The 14590-nt window shown below is 38.8% G+C and overlaps 1 protein-coding gene and 1 long non-coding RNA gene across 4 annotated transcripts in view; one reads left to right on the plus strand and one right to left on the minus strand.

Annotated features, from left to right (window-relative positions):
- The window catches only part of LOC129019901 (pregnancy-specific beta-1-glycoprotein 7-like), a 56817-nt gene extending 45774 nt beyond the window's left edge, over positions 1-11043 (minus strand). For all 3 annotated transcript variants that reach the window (XM_063658483.1, XM_063658484.1, XM_054463425.2), the window contains exon 1: positions 1862-11043. The gene's annotated coding sequence lies outside the window, so the exon portion shown is untranslated. The remainder of the gene's footprint in view (positions 1-1861) is intronic.
- Positions 1-14590, plus strand: part of LOC134738859 (uncharacterized) — a 160029-nt gene that overhangs the window by 28048 nt on the left and 117391 nt on the right. The window lies entirely within an intron of this gene.

Genomic DNA, 14590 nt, shown 5'->3' on the forward strand with positions numbered 1-14590 from the left:
AAAACTCAGTAAACCCTTCCTCAGATAAATGTTAACCTTTACCATTTACAAGAAAGCAATTTGAACCCAACTATCCTTTAAAATGGTGGGTTTTACTGATCTCATGCCTAAAGCCCTAAAGTCAAAATTCTAAAATCATTTTGTCTCTGTCTTTATGTGAACATGTATATGTTATAAGTTTCATCACACATATGTATATGTCACACGTTTATATACTGTTTACACATGGTATCAAATTAATGTAAGAATAAATGAGTACTCACAAATTAAGTGAATAAGCCCAAATGCTTTTCTATACATGTGATTTTAGTAACCTTTGGTGAATATAGATAGTTTTAAAATTGTAGGGAAAATAAAGTAGAAATGTCTTCATAATTTAACTTATACATTTTTGCCTAGGTCTGTTGGCAGGCAGGTTTATATAGTCCTAACTAGATGTTTAAAGGTCATCAAACAGTTGCTTCCATATGTATACATTTTCTTAATTTGTCTGTGAGCTTATGTCTTCATATTTGAACCTTTAAGTTCTGTGTTCTAGCTGAGTGACCATAGTAAGAACTGGGGACAAAACCGATCCCATCCTCCAGCTGTGCCTTTTGGCCATGCTGGGAGAGATGAGATTATCCATTCATTTTCTTCATAGCTCTGTTCTTTGTCTTGGGCTTTGCGTCGGGTAGATAGTTAGAATGGTTTACTCCCTAGTTTTTTTTTCTACTGAAAATAAGGCTGTATAAGTCTGTTTTTACATTGCTACAGAGAAATACATGAATCTGAATAATTTATAAAGAAAAAAGTTTGAATGGTCTCATGATTCAGCAGGTTGTAGAGTAAGCATGATTCTGGCATCTGCTCAGCTTTTGAGGAGGCCTCAGAAAACTTACAATCATGGAGAAAGCCAATGGTGGAGGAAGACATCTTATATAATGGGAGCTGAAGGAAGAGAGCAAGGGTTGCACACTGGTAAACAACCAGATAAAAACTCAGTGTTGCTACAACAGCACCAAAGAGAATGGTGTTAAAATATGAGAAACCACCTCCATGATCCAATCACATCCAACCAGGCTCCACCTCCAACTTTGGAGGTTACAATTTGACATGAGGTTTAGGTGGGAGTAAAGGTCCAAAAAATTATTATTCTCTCCATGGTCCCCCCCAAATCTCATGTCTTTCTCACATTTAATATTATAAGAATGGCTTCCCAACGGTCTCTAGTGTCTTAACTCATTCCAGCATTAACTCAAAAGTCCAAAATAGCAAGTTTCATCTGAGACAAGGCAAGTTCATTTACCTATGAGTCTGTAAATTCAAAAACAGGTTAGTTACTTTCAAGACAGAATGGAGGTATAGGCATTGGGTAAATACTCCCATTCCAAAGGGAAGAAATAGGCTGAAGGAAATTGGATACAGGCCCCATGAAAGTCTGAAACCTTGCAGCACAGTCCTTACAACTTAAAGCTCCAAACTAATCACCTTTGACCCCATATCTCATATTCGGGGCACACTGATGTAAGGCTTAGGCTTCCAAGGTTCTGGGCATCACAGGAACATTCCAAGAGAGTCACAAAAGAAACTGTAGTGTGGCTTTTGATACTAATCAGCGTACTAGACTGAGTTAAGTCACTGAAGAGAAAAAAGTCAGAGGAGAAGATGGGTGAGGGTGACAGAAATGGAATGGTGAAAGGAAAGGTCTGATAAAAATGTTTACCAGCTGGGCATGGTGGCTCACACCTGTAATCCCAGCACCTTGGGGGGCTGAGGTGGGTGGATCACGAGGTCAGGAGTTTGAGACCAGCCTGACCAACATGGTGAAACCCCATCTCTACTAAAAATACAAAAATTAGCAGGGCATGGTGGCATGTACCTGTAATCACAGCTACTCAGGAGGCTGAAGGCAGGAGAATTACTTGAAGTTGGGATGCGGAGGTTGCAGTGAGCTGAGATCGCAGCATTGCACTCCAGCCTGGGTGACAGAGTGAGACTCCATCTCAAAAAAAAAAAAAAAAATTTACCCAAGGGCTCATCTGGCACCTTGCTCTGTGACTAATATCTTACACATTTTGATTTACCCTTCCACTTTCATTTTCTGATGAACAAAGGATCACCCTTCTGCTGAAGATGAGAAAAGAGGCTGAGGGAGCTCAAATGAGTGGTCTAGACTCATCCAGCTACTTCGTAGAGATTGTGTGTTTCACCTTGACGTTTGTGCACAGACAGAAAAGTGAGACACAGAAGGAAGTCAAAGCAAGTTTTTGTTGTGGGTGACATTTATGAAAGTTAACTGTATTGGCAGAATAAGGGACTCCTAAAATGTTTACACCCTAGCTCCGGAACCTATGCATTTACTTTTCTTGGTAAAAACACTGTGGAGGTGTGATAAAATTAAAATCTTAAGATGTGGGCGTTATTCTAGATTATCTGGGTGGGCCCATTTTAAACAGAAATGGCCTTGTAAGAGACAAAGAAAAGCAGGAGCATCAGTGTGAGAATGATGAGCCTGTGAAACTCCGGTGGCCAATGCTGGGTGTGAGCAGGCATCGAAAGACAAAACTACAACTAATGTAGTTATAGATTTCATTGTTCATTTATTATTTGAGGCAGCTCTTACTCTACAAATATAGTGACAGCCCTCCCTGGGGTATACAATAACAAAACAGTGGGTTTTGTCAAGTGGGAACCAGTAAAAACAGCCATATAATTAAATAAGTTGGTTAACATTAGGGTACTTCAGGTCGCTTTTCTGTTAAAGTTAAAGCAGAAGAAACAAATTATCCTGTCTCAGGTGGAGTGGAATCTCCTGTTTTCAACAAAAAACAAAGGTCTGTTCTGGTATCTCTTTGCTTCATTAAAATTTCAGTTGTAGATTGTAGCATTTAGCATGACTGGTTCTATTTTGGAGTCTCTAGGCTCTCACTTAGGTGAGAGTGTGACCAAAATTCAAAGCATTGGCATTCATCTCAGTAACCATCGTATTGGGCTTCCATCATTTATAGGTTTATGATGTCTTCCTGATCACACATTTGTTTGAGTTTTTCTCATTTCAGCCAGAGAGACCCTTTGGTATTTGTGGATGGCTGCACACAAAACTTTTTAAAAACTTTTGTAGAATTCACCACACCAAAATGTAGAATTTAAAAACCTGTAGAATTTATCACAGCAGAGAGGCTACTAGTATGACTATTAGGAGGATAATACCAAAAGTTTGGAGTATGCACTTTAGGCAAGATGCAAACCAACTAAAATAGAATAGAACAAAGAATAAGCCACAAGAGTCTAGCAATTTTAACCAAGTAGTATGTTTGGTAACTTCTGTGATTGAGTTATTATTATACTCGATATATTTGTTTATGTGCAACAGTCAGTGTCAGAAACTGCACAGGCTCCTCCCTGTTCAGCTGGTAGGGAACAATTTTATTATGTAGCATTCGATGGCTCATTAAATTAAAACAGGGAGTGAGGACAAGTGAGTCTGAAAATGTAACTTTAAAAGGGACCACTGTACATTTGAACAAACAATTGTGTTAAAGATGCTGCTAATGTCAGCCGTTGGGTGGACTAAATGATATGTCATGTAAAAATTTGAGGGTGACATGATATATCCGTCACTCTGTTATGCTACTCTCAGAAGCTACCTCATGTGAAATTCTAATGATATCATCATCCTGTCAAGTGAAAGAGGCAGGCATAAGCATGGACAAATTAATTGGCTTAAGAGCCAATTTAAAGCATTGGCATTCATCTCAGTAACTATTATAGAGAGAAGATTCTTACCAAATTTGTGCAAATAACTGTATTAGCATAAACATATGAATACTCATGAATAGTTTCCCAATCCTGGGACAGTTAGGTAAAGAGCAAAAATAAATGGGCTTCAATTATTGTTTCCAAAAGTATACTTTACCAAATTGCTTTAGATATAGATAGCTTAAAAGAAGAAAAATTTCATAAATCTGGAAAAAAATCATTTAAAGAATCAGCAAATTTTCAAATAAAAATTATAAAAACATCCACATTATCATTTATTTCAATGAAATTATTTTTGGTCTGCTTGGTCTAGGTTGGCATATTTCATGAAGGCATCAACCTGTTTGTTAAAGTTTTGGAAGTCTATAGACACTCCAGTGGTATAATCTTGAACTGCTCAGAAACTTGTATGCAAGAGTGCTTGTCAGTATCTTTTCCATAAATTTTTTCAAATAGAAGCAATTTTAGACCATAGCTGATTGCAAATGCTTTCAGGAAGAATCAAAACAACTATCTGTGAATGACCAACATGTAAAATGACTATTGTTAAAACTCTGATAGGAGTTTGGTATAATAAAGAGAGTAACTCTGGCCAGTACTCCAGTCATGATGCTGACAGTCGCCCCAACTGAGAGACCAAAAGAACTTTCTCGTCCTGAAGCAGCTGTCATGGAAAAAAAAAGAAGAGAAGGAATAAATAATAAAGACAGCAAAGGTTTTAGCCAATTATTTTTTGAGATACGGTCTCACTCTGTTGCCTAGGCTGGAGTGCAGTGGCACAATCTCAGCTCACTGCAACCTGTGCCTCTCAGGCTCAAGCAGTCCTCCCACCTAGCTCTCCTGAGTAGCTGGGACTACAGGCACACACCACCACGAAAGCTTAATTTTTGTATTTTTGTAGAGATGGACTTTTACCATGTTGTTGAGGCTGGTTTTGAACCCCTGGACTCAAGTTATCCACCCGCCTTGGCTTCCCAAAGTGCAGGGATTACAGGTGTGAGCCACGGCTCCTGCCGGTTTCATGCTTTTTATAATAAGAATGAACTCCTCATGTAATAATAAATAAATAAACAAATTATTTACTTTGGATGTAGCAAATGTAGATTTATATTGTCCAGAGTCAGGAGCTAATTCTCATAGTTTTTTTGTTTTACCTCAGTGTAGAGTGCATTGAATGTGTCCTAAAAATAATTCCATATAGTAAGCCAACGTTAAACCCTGCTCACAGCCAGATCTACCAAGTATGAGCCAGGTAAGATTACCAAAATGTGCGGTTCCGACGGACTCTTTAACAATAGCGTGGCTTACAAACAAAGACTGATATGAAATAGTTGATCCAACCCAAACTCTTTGTTTATTTCCCAAAATTTTCTATAGAGACATAAACAACTTACCACAACATAAAGATCATAATGAAAGGTTTGTCTTTTATTCCTTTAAATGACCATATGTTTAGATCTGATGTTCTGACAGTGATAATTCTCCATTAAGCAGAAACCTAATAAAATTTGAAAAATAGTGATTTTATATTTAGATGATACTAGATCTTCTACTACATATGTGGAAAATGGAATTATTTCTAGAAACATTGTTTAAAGATTAGGGTATGAAAGGAGTATTAGGGAGTCAGGAGGTTCTTTCTTTTGGAAGCAACTTATCTGGATTCATTCAAAGAGTTTTAGGCCAGTTGAAGTCTCTCTGCAAAATGTAAATTGCTACATGAGAAACCATATATAGTCCAATGATGAAAGAATGCAAAGCCTTAGAAGCACAGGAGACAATTCCAGTATCTTCCCTAAAGTTTCGACAAAAAGAAAAATCACTATCAAATTATTCAACTCGAATGCTTATTCTGTATGTATAAATCAGTCGGCAGATGAAGAGAGGAGGGAAATATGACTTCTATCCCTGGGAAACTCACAGTCTTGTGGGGGCCACTATGGGTGTGGTGTGACATGCCTGGAGCAGCACTAAGTATGGGCTTGTGAGTCAAGGGCTATCAAAACCTAAGTAAACTGATGGCTGTTCAGAGAAGTTGTAGTTCCATTCCACAGTTTGCAAGAAGGACTATTTCATGGAGGAGGTCACGTTGGGCTAGACCTTTAAAAGTTGGTAGAATTTAAAAGCAAGAATATGGAAGCAGGAAGAGTGAAATTGAGCAGAGGTACAGGAGTGAGGCAAGGGTGAGCAGTTTTAATTTTTTAATGGTGGTATTATAAAATACACATCAGAATTTCCCACATTATTATTATTATTTTGGAGACAGCGTCTGGCTCTGTTGCCCAGGCTGGAGTGCAGTAGCTCAAACATGGCTTACTGTAGCCTCCACCTCCTGGGCTCAAGCAATCCTCATACCTCAGCCTCCTGAGTAGCTGGGGCCACAAGCATATACCACCATGCCCAGCTAATTTTTATATTTTTGGGAGTGACGAGATCTTCTATGTTGCCCAGGCTGGTCTCCAACTCCTGGACTCAAATGATCCTCCTGCCTTAGCCTCAAAGTTCTGGGACTACAGGTAAGAGTCACTGCCACTGACTCCATCTTAAAAATTTTTAAGTGCAGAGTTCAGAAATACATTTGCATTGTACAACTATCAGCATCACCCATCTTCAGAGAGTATTTTCCATCTTGTAACAGGGAAAATTCATATCGATGAAACACTAACCCCTCATTCTTCCTCCTCCCCACCCCAAGTAACCCCTATTTCAGTGTCTCTATGATTTTGACTGCTCTAGGGACTTCTATAAATGAGGTCATACACTGTGTATCTTTTTGTGACTGGCTTATTTCACTTAGCATGATGTCCTCAAGGTTCATCCATGTTGTAACATATGTGAGAATTTTTTTCATTTTGAAGGCTGAATAATATTTCATAGTATGGATAGACCACATTTTGTTTATCCATTCATCTGTCCATGGACACTTGGGTTGCCTTCACTTTTTGGCTATTGTAAATAATGCTGCTATAAATATTGAGGTACCAATATCTGTTTGGGTCTCTTCTTTCAATTATTTCGGGTTTATACCCAGGAGTGGAATGGTCAAGTCATACAGTACCTCTAGTTTTAGTTTTCTGAGGAACCACCATAATGTTTTTCACAGTGGCTGCACCATTTTAATTCTTATGAATAGTGCACAAGGGTTCCAATTTTTCCACAGTCTCATTAACACTTATTATTTTCTGGAGTCTTTGCTTTGTGTTTGACAGTAGCCATTTAAATTGGCATAAGGTATAATTTCATTGTGGTTTACATTTTCATTGACTTAATGATCAGTGATATTCATCAATATTTTCTATGCTTGCTGGCCATTTGTACATCTTCTTTGGAGAAATGTTTATTCAGGTCCTCTGTCTATTTTTTAAATTGGGTTGATTTTTTTTGCTGTTGTTTAGGTAGAGAAGGCAATCTTTGAATACCAGTGATGTTTCACTAATGCTGGGCCGTTGATTTCACAAGAAGTTTTATGAGGTATTAGAATGTGAGTTTTGTTTCAATCATGGCTGTGGTTGGATGCCTTTTCCAAAATTCAGTGTGAATTTCATCAGAAGCCACAAAGGGCCCAGGAGCAAGAACATGGTGTGACTGCTCTCTGCTAAAGAATTTCAGCCTGATGACAGTGAGCAGGCTATACATGAGACTGCCACAAGAACAGGGGGAAAGGGATACTTTCCACTGGAAAAGTTGATTCTAACATGCAGAATCACCTTCAAGGAGCAAGTAAGCAGAAAAATAGACAACGGCACAGTGGCCAGGCAAGAAGACACTAGGTGCAGAATCTGAGGTTCAAACCCTGGCTCTGTGAGATAAAAACATGCCTTGGTTTCCCCATGTTACTGAAATGCCAGGGGTTGGGTCTAGGTGCCATTGCTCCCTGCACAGAAAGCCAACCACTGAGCAAATGAGCAATGCCAGGGAAGAAGGCTTTATTTGGGTGCTGCAGCCAAGGAGGTGGGAGATCAGTCTTAAATTTATCTCTCCAGCCGACTCAAATTGGAGGGTTTATATAGCTGGGAAGGGAGGTAACTACCTGCAAGGAAAACAGCAATTAAGGAGGGGTAAGGAAGCAATCATGATAAATGAAGAGTCTGGTATCTCATTGTCTGATGGTGATGTGGTGAGTTTCAGTCTCTTGCCTGAAGATCCGTTTCTTAATTCAGATGATTGACAAATGTTAAGTTTCAAGTCTTAATACCAGATGGGTCAATTTCTATGTTTATTCAAAAATCCTGTAAATCTCAGTTGTATGTGGAACTTGAGCTGGTTTCCCCCCAGTTATCACAGTTAGGGTTAAATGATGCAATATAAGTAAAACACCAGCAGTGTCTGACACACACACAGAGTGCATGACACCAATGGTGTGTTGGGACAATATAGCTCAGTGAACTCCCTTTGTCTATTCAGTTGTATTGAGCGATGAGGCATCTCTGAAGATGCCACTTTGCTACCTCTCCCCTGATAATTTCACCAAATCCAGCCATATAAGCACTGCAAGTGGGGGCTTAGCTTAAATCGTTCCACAAATTTCACTTGCAGGCAAATCATTTGGCACCAAAACAGGCACAGAAGTCCAAGTCCTGCTGCCAGCTCCACGAATGATGGCACAGACAGACTTCAGGATTAGTCCTTTAATCTCTGTCTGCTATTAAATGAAGGTCATCATGCTGCTGCCTAATGTAAAATGATTGCTGGGATTTTTATCATTCATTAATGATTATCTTATTCTTTGAAACCCCAAGAAAACTATATAAATTCCAAAGTCTAATAGGTACACAAAGACTTTATAATGGATGATGAAGTTCCAAAGATTGCTAACCCCAAAAAATTTTTTTCTTTTTTGAGACAGAGTCTTGCTCTGTTGCCCACGCTGGAGTACAGTGGTGTGATCTTGGCTCACTGCAAGCTCCACCTCCTGGGTTCACACCATTCTCCTGTCTCAGACTCTGGAGTAGCTGGGACTGCAGGCACCCACCACCACACCCAGCTATATTTTTTGTATTTTTAGTAGAGACAGGGTTTCACCATGATAGCCAAGATAGTCTCAATCTCCTGACCTCGTGATCCGCCCGCCTCAGCCTCCCTAAGTGCTGGGATTACAGGCATGAACCACCGCACCCGGCCAAAAAAACTTTTTTTAATGCACTCTCTTTTCCATATAATCCCAAGGTCGGTGAATCACCTCTAAGTCAGGTGTTTATCTTAGCTGATACTGCCCTAGAGTGGGCACAACTTAAATTTAGTTCAACTAATATTTGCATGATATTTGCACAACACATGAATGCCCAGGAACAGGTGGTGCTCCTCAGTGGTCAACACCAGGGTGGCTATGGCAGGGCACATTCTTTCTCTATAGCCCAGGTCACTGGCATTCAAAGAATTATTTTTCAAGCTCTGATTTTTCTCTGGAAGTAGGAAAATACTTCCCTAACTGCTTTACTTATAAGGGTGTTTCTTGTTAATTCTGTGCCCAGAGTAACTAATGGCGACATAGACATAGACATCATTCAAATGGCATTCTCTCTTTACCATAACCCATGCTTCAAAATGAAGCAAACCAAACCCAAGCCTTAAGATGACAATCAAGAAATACATTCTGCCTAAGGAAAAGTCCTGCGTTTGAAGGTTTTTGTCCAAATAATCTGACATTGTGGTCATGAAACATTGAAAATAGCATTTGGAGCAGTAAGTATAAAAAATTTAGAAGGACTAAAGCTACTTGAATGCTTGCTGGGAGGTTTACAATGTAGTTAACACCAGTTAAGCAAAAATAAAATTTACTACTTAACTATTTACATTTTCTAATGAGTGGTTTCATGGAATTGTTGAGATAGAAGTAGACACTGAAATAGGAGTAGTTAAAAGTAATAAGACAAAGATTTTTATAAAGTCATTTCTGACCTAATTAAGAAAAATATAATCTCTATCACATATGAAACAAACGCCTTTAGAAAAATGCAATGTCATAGAAAACACTTGGAATGGCAAACAAATATCTATTACAGATAGAAATGAAAATATTTATGTTATGTAAATGTTGGGCATCAAATTGTCTCCAAAGTTGCCTTCTAGTGAACTTTTTTTTTTTTAAGAATAATACAAATTTAAAAAACAGTAGAGTATAACAATATTTATCAGTTACATAACATTATATCGAGCATTGTAAGTACTAGAGATGATTTAAGTTATACCAGTGGCTATGAGTAAGTTATATGCAAATAGTACACCATTTTTTATAAGGAGTCTGGGCGTCAGTGGATTTTGGTGTGCTCAGAAGTGTCTTGGAACCAATCCCCCATGGATACCAAGAGGTACATGTACTGACTTCATATAATATACAATTGACTACATATAACATATATAATGGATTAATATGAATATATAAAATTCACCATGTTTGATCAATATTTTCTATTCACTGCTTTTCCTTCCTTATCAAAACTGCACTTTGGAAATTGATACGGTAAGAGTATTGAATTAAGTACTCAGAAGATTGAGGTCTTATAATAAATGTACATCTCTGCCCCTTCAGCAATTCATTTAACTTCTCTGAACCTTAGTTTCCTCATCTATAAAACAGAAATAATCATGTTGTACAACCCATCACACAAGCATATTGGAAAGATTAAATTGGTACTTTGAAAATCACAAACACTATGCAAATGTTTCTATGGTTGGTATATTCTTCCTATGAATCAAAGGAGTACAGTGTTATGATCATAAGTAATGAGGGACATGAGACAATTTTAAGGATTTTAGGAAAGTAGGGAAGCAGTGAAGTGAAGGGTAGGCAGATTCTTCGGGGGGTCAAAAGTGTTTTAGATTCAAAAGAAAAGCTAAGGTAGTTTGAAGAAAACACGCATCATCTACTAGTTAATCTGGGGTACAATGAAGATGGTGTTATCTTAACAGTGTTCAGAAAAGACCAATTAATTCTGTGGCCATACAGAAAGAATGGAAAGATTGCATAAAACAGATTCTGAGAAATACAAATCCATAAGGAAATTTATGATGAAGGACCAATGTAAGCATAGAATGCACTGGTTTTTTTATTATTATTATTAGCAGCATCATTGGTATGGTGATTTTACCTACTCTTGGAGTGGAGTTAGATATGAGAGAGCTGCATGTCCTTTGAAATTTATTTGGGGTAAATAGTGAAAACAATATCTATGACGAGTTAATGGGTGCAGCACACCAACATGGCACATGTATACGTATGTAACAAACCTGCATGTTGTGCACATGTACCCTAGAAATTTAAGTATAATTTAAAAAAGAAAGAAAACTATATCTAAATAAAAAAGAAAACATTCTAGAGGTGCAGAATTCAAGCTAGAAGAATTGTGTCCTTTGATGTCCCAAGGTCAAATTTTAATATGTCATTGAATGAAGGTTCCAATGTTTGGAATAATGAAAAAAGTCATTTTGAATTTTGTCTTTGCTGTCCTCCCTCACCAGTGTCTACCAAAAAGGCTGGGTAAACATTCATGCAAGTCAATACACTGTCACAGCCACAATTCGTCCTAGCAATCTCTCCTGGAATAGTCACTTAAGACATATCTAGTGAGGACCCATTGGCACTTTTAGAGCAATCGAAAAACACCTCAAATTGCTCACATCTAGTGTAGGAGAAGGCTAATCCATCCCTGTTTCATGAAGCATCACTTCAATGTCCTGAAACTGTCATTCTACCCAAATCTTCTGTCCCTAGAGCCCAAAACTCTCTGCATCTTCATCCATTCTTCACGGGGCTTGATTTCCAAGATTCTCTCCCATCCTGGCCACACACCATGTTACACATTCACTACGGACACTGCACCACTGTGGATGCTGCACCAAGAGTTCTGAATCCAAGGGCAGATTTTTATAAACAACCCGTTTAAAAGTCTGAAACTTGATACACTGGTCTGTCAGCAGATGTGCAGAGCCTCTTATGGGAGACACAATTTTTGACTCATGTGATTCAGTGTCCATAAATCTTCATCCAAAAGATGCCCATAGAGACAAAGAGCAGAGTAAAATCCTTACAGCAGTGTTTCTCAAACTTAGCCACCCACCAGAACTGCCTGGGGAACTTTAAAAGATACCCATGCTGAATCCCACCTACCAAGATTCTGATGTAATGCTATGGGGTGAGATCTGGACATCAGGATGTTTGGAATCTCCCCAGGTTCATTTAACATTCAACCAAGACCGAAGCCCACTGTCCTCAGCAATGTGCCCAGCCTGACCTTCCTGGCATCCCCCCATGGGTACAGGATGACAGTTTCTCACTCTGACCCTTTCCTTTATTCAATACAGCACAGCACAATCCAAGAGGGTGAGCACTGTTATGACAGAGAAGCTGGAGTCTGATCTGATTAAATGTCTTCAACAAAACCAGTGCCAAGTCTTGGCCATTCAACTATCAATTACTACTTTCAATCCAGGTTCTAAAGGCTCTTAGTTAGAAACATCTCGGGTTGATAATGATTGGGGCAAATGTGCCCTTTGGATTTGATTGCTACCAAGATTATTAATTAACAGAATTGTAGGGATATTGAGTACATTTCTCCCTCTTGTTTGTAAGAACCCATGAGAGACAAGGCCAATTGCAGACAATGGGGACGTCCTCATGATAGTGACATGAACTGCCTAGCTATCTTCTGATATCGTTGCTTCCATCCAGTTTTGTTGCTTGCAAAACAACAGAATCTTCTCTCCATGAAATCATGGGTATCAGTTAGGAAGTTGCCCACTTGGTTCTGGATTTCGTTTAGAGATTTAAGATAGTAACAGAGGGTACAGGATGATGAACAACATTTGTACACTGTGTCTGGTAGTGGAAAATACCCAACAGTGTACTGTGTGCTGACTCTGTCATTTCCTGCCTTCTTTCCTTGTTTCCTCCCTCCCTCACTCCCTCCCTCACTCCCTCCCTCCTTCCTTCCCTCATGAAAGCACAGCTCCTTTTTCATTCTTTCCTCCAGTCACAAGCCATCCACTTATGCACATCACCATGTTCATGCCATTACCAGAGGACTTTCTATCAGCATGAAGACATGAAAATGCCTGGGGGAGAAATGGTGTGGGGAGCAGTCAGCACTCCTGCAACTGTCTGATAACATTTATACATTGCTCTCCCACCTTGGTTTCTATCCATGGCTTTCCTCGTCAGAGCATGTTCCCTTTAAGTTCCTTTAGAGCAATTTCTTGGATCCTTCAAGGGCTCAAGAATTAAACACAATTTCAAAAGAAACTGAGTAGGCACCTACCTTCTAGCAACAACAACCATAGAAAAGACTTGATTGCTATGGTCTGATTTATGAACCTGTGGCTCATATCAAGGTTAGCATTTGCACTAGCATGAAGGTATTTTCATTAAGATCATTTATGTTTTGAAATAAATACTACAACATCAAGGAATTGTATCAGTTGGAGAATAGAAGTGTGTATGATTTGTGTATATAAATATGCACATCAAAGCATTTATTTATTTCAGAGAGTTGTATAACACCGTTAGAGTAAAAATTGAGTGATTCTCTTCTATTTGTGACCCTACTTCTAATGTCCCCTCTGACCCTCTGGGCAAAACCATTTAAACCTTTTATCTTGGTTTCCTCTTTGAGAAAATGGGGATAAAAGATACCCCTGAGCCTTTCCACAGACATGTTTTGATGCCAGCCCAGTTATGTGATTACAGGAGATAAGAGCTTTGAGCTTTTGGCACTTAAGTGCTACATAAATATCATTACCAAGCTGCAGAGATTTTATCTGTGCAAACTAACAAGCATTTCTCTTCTTTTTTTTTTTTTTTTTTCTTTTTTTTTCTTTTATTATTATTATTATTATTATCATTATTATACTTTAGGTTTTACGGTACATGTGCGCAATGTGCAGGTAAGTTACATATGTATACATGTGCCATGCTGGTGCGCTGCACCCACCAACTTGTCATCTAGCATTAGGTATATCTCCCAATGCTATCCCTCCCCCCTCCCCCCACCCCACAACAGTCCCCAAAGTGTGATGTTCCCCTTCCTGTGTCCATGTGTTCTCATTGTTCAATTCCCACCTATGAGTGAGAATATGCGGTGTTTGGTTTTTTGTTCTTGCGATAGTTTACTGAGAATGATGATTTCCAGTTTCATCCATGTCCCTACAAAGGACGTGAACTCATCATTTTTTATGGCTGCATAGTATTCCATGGTGTATATGTGCCACATTTTCTTAATCCAGTCTATCATTGTTGGACATTTGGGTTGGTTCCAAGTCTTTGCTATTGTGAATAATGCGGCAATAAACATACGTGTGCATGTGTCTTTATAGCAGCATGATTTATAGTCCTTTGGGTATATACCCAGTAATGGGATGGCTGGGTCGAACGGAATTTCTAGTTCTAGATCCCTGAGGAATCGCCACACTGACTTCCACAACGGTTGAACTAGTTTACAGTCCCACCAACAGTGTAAAAGTGTTCCTATTTCTCCACATCCTCTCCAGCACCTGTTGTTTCCTGACTTTTTAATGATTGCCATTCTAACTGGTGTGAGATGGTATCTCATTGTGGTTTTGATTTGCATTTCTCTGATGGCCAGTGATGGTGAGCATTTTTTCATGTGTTTTTTGGCTGCATAAATGTCTTCTTTTGAGAAGTGTCTGTTCATGTCCTTTGCCCACTTTTTGATGGGGTTGTTTGTTTTTTTCTTGTAAATTTGTTGGAGTTCATTGTAGATTCTGGATATTAGCCCTTTGTCAGATGAGTAGGCATCACACTACCTGACTTCAAACTATACTACAAGGCTACAGTAACCAAAACAGCATGGTACTGGTACCAAAACAGAGATATAGATCAATGGAACAGAACAGA

This window comes from Pongo pygmaeus, chromosome 20 (assembly GCF_028885625.2).
Source record: "Pongo pygmaeus isolate AG05252 chromosome 20, NHGRI_mPonPyg2-v2.0_pri, whole genome shotgun sequence".
NCBI classification, from domain to species: Eukaryota; Metazoa; Chordata; class Mammalia; order Primates; family Hominidae; genus Pongo; species Pongo pygmaeus.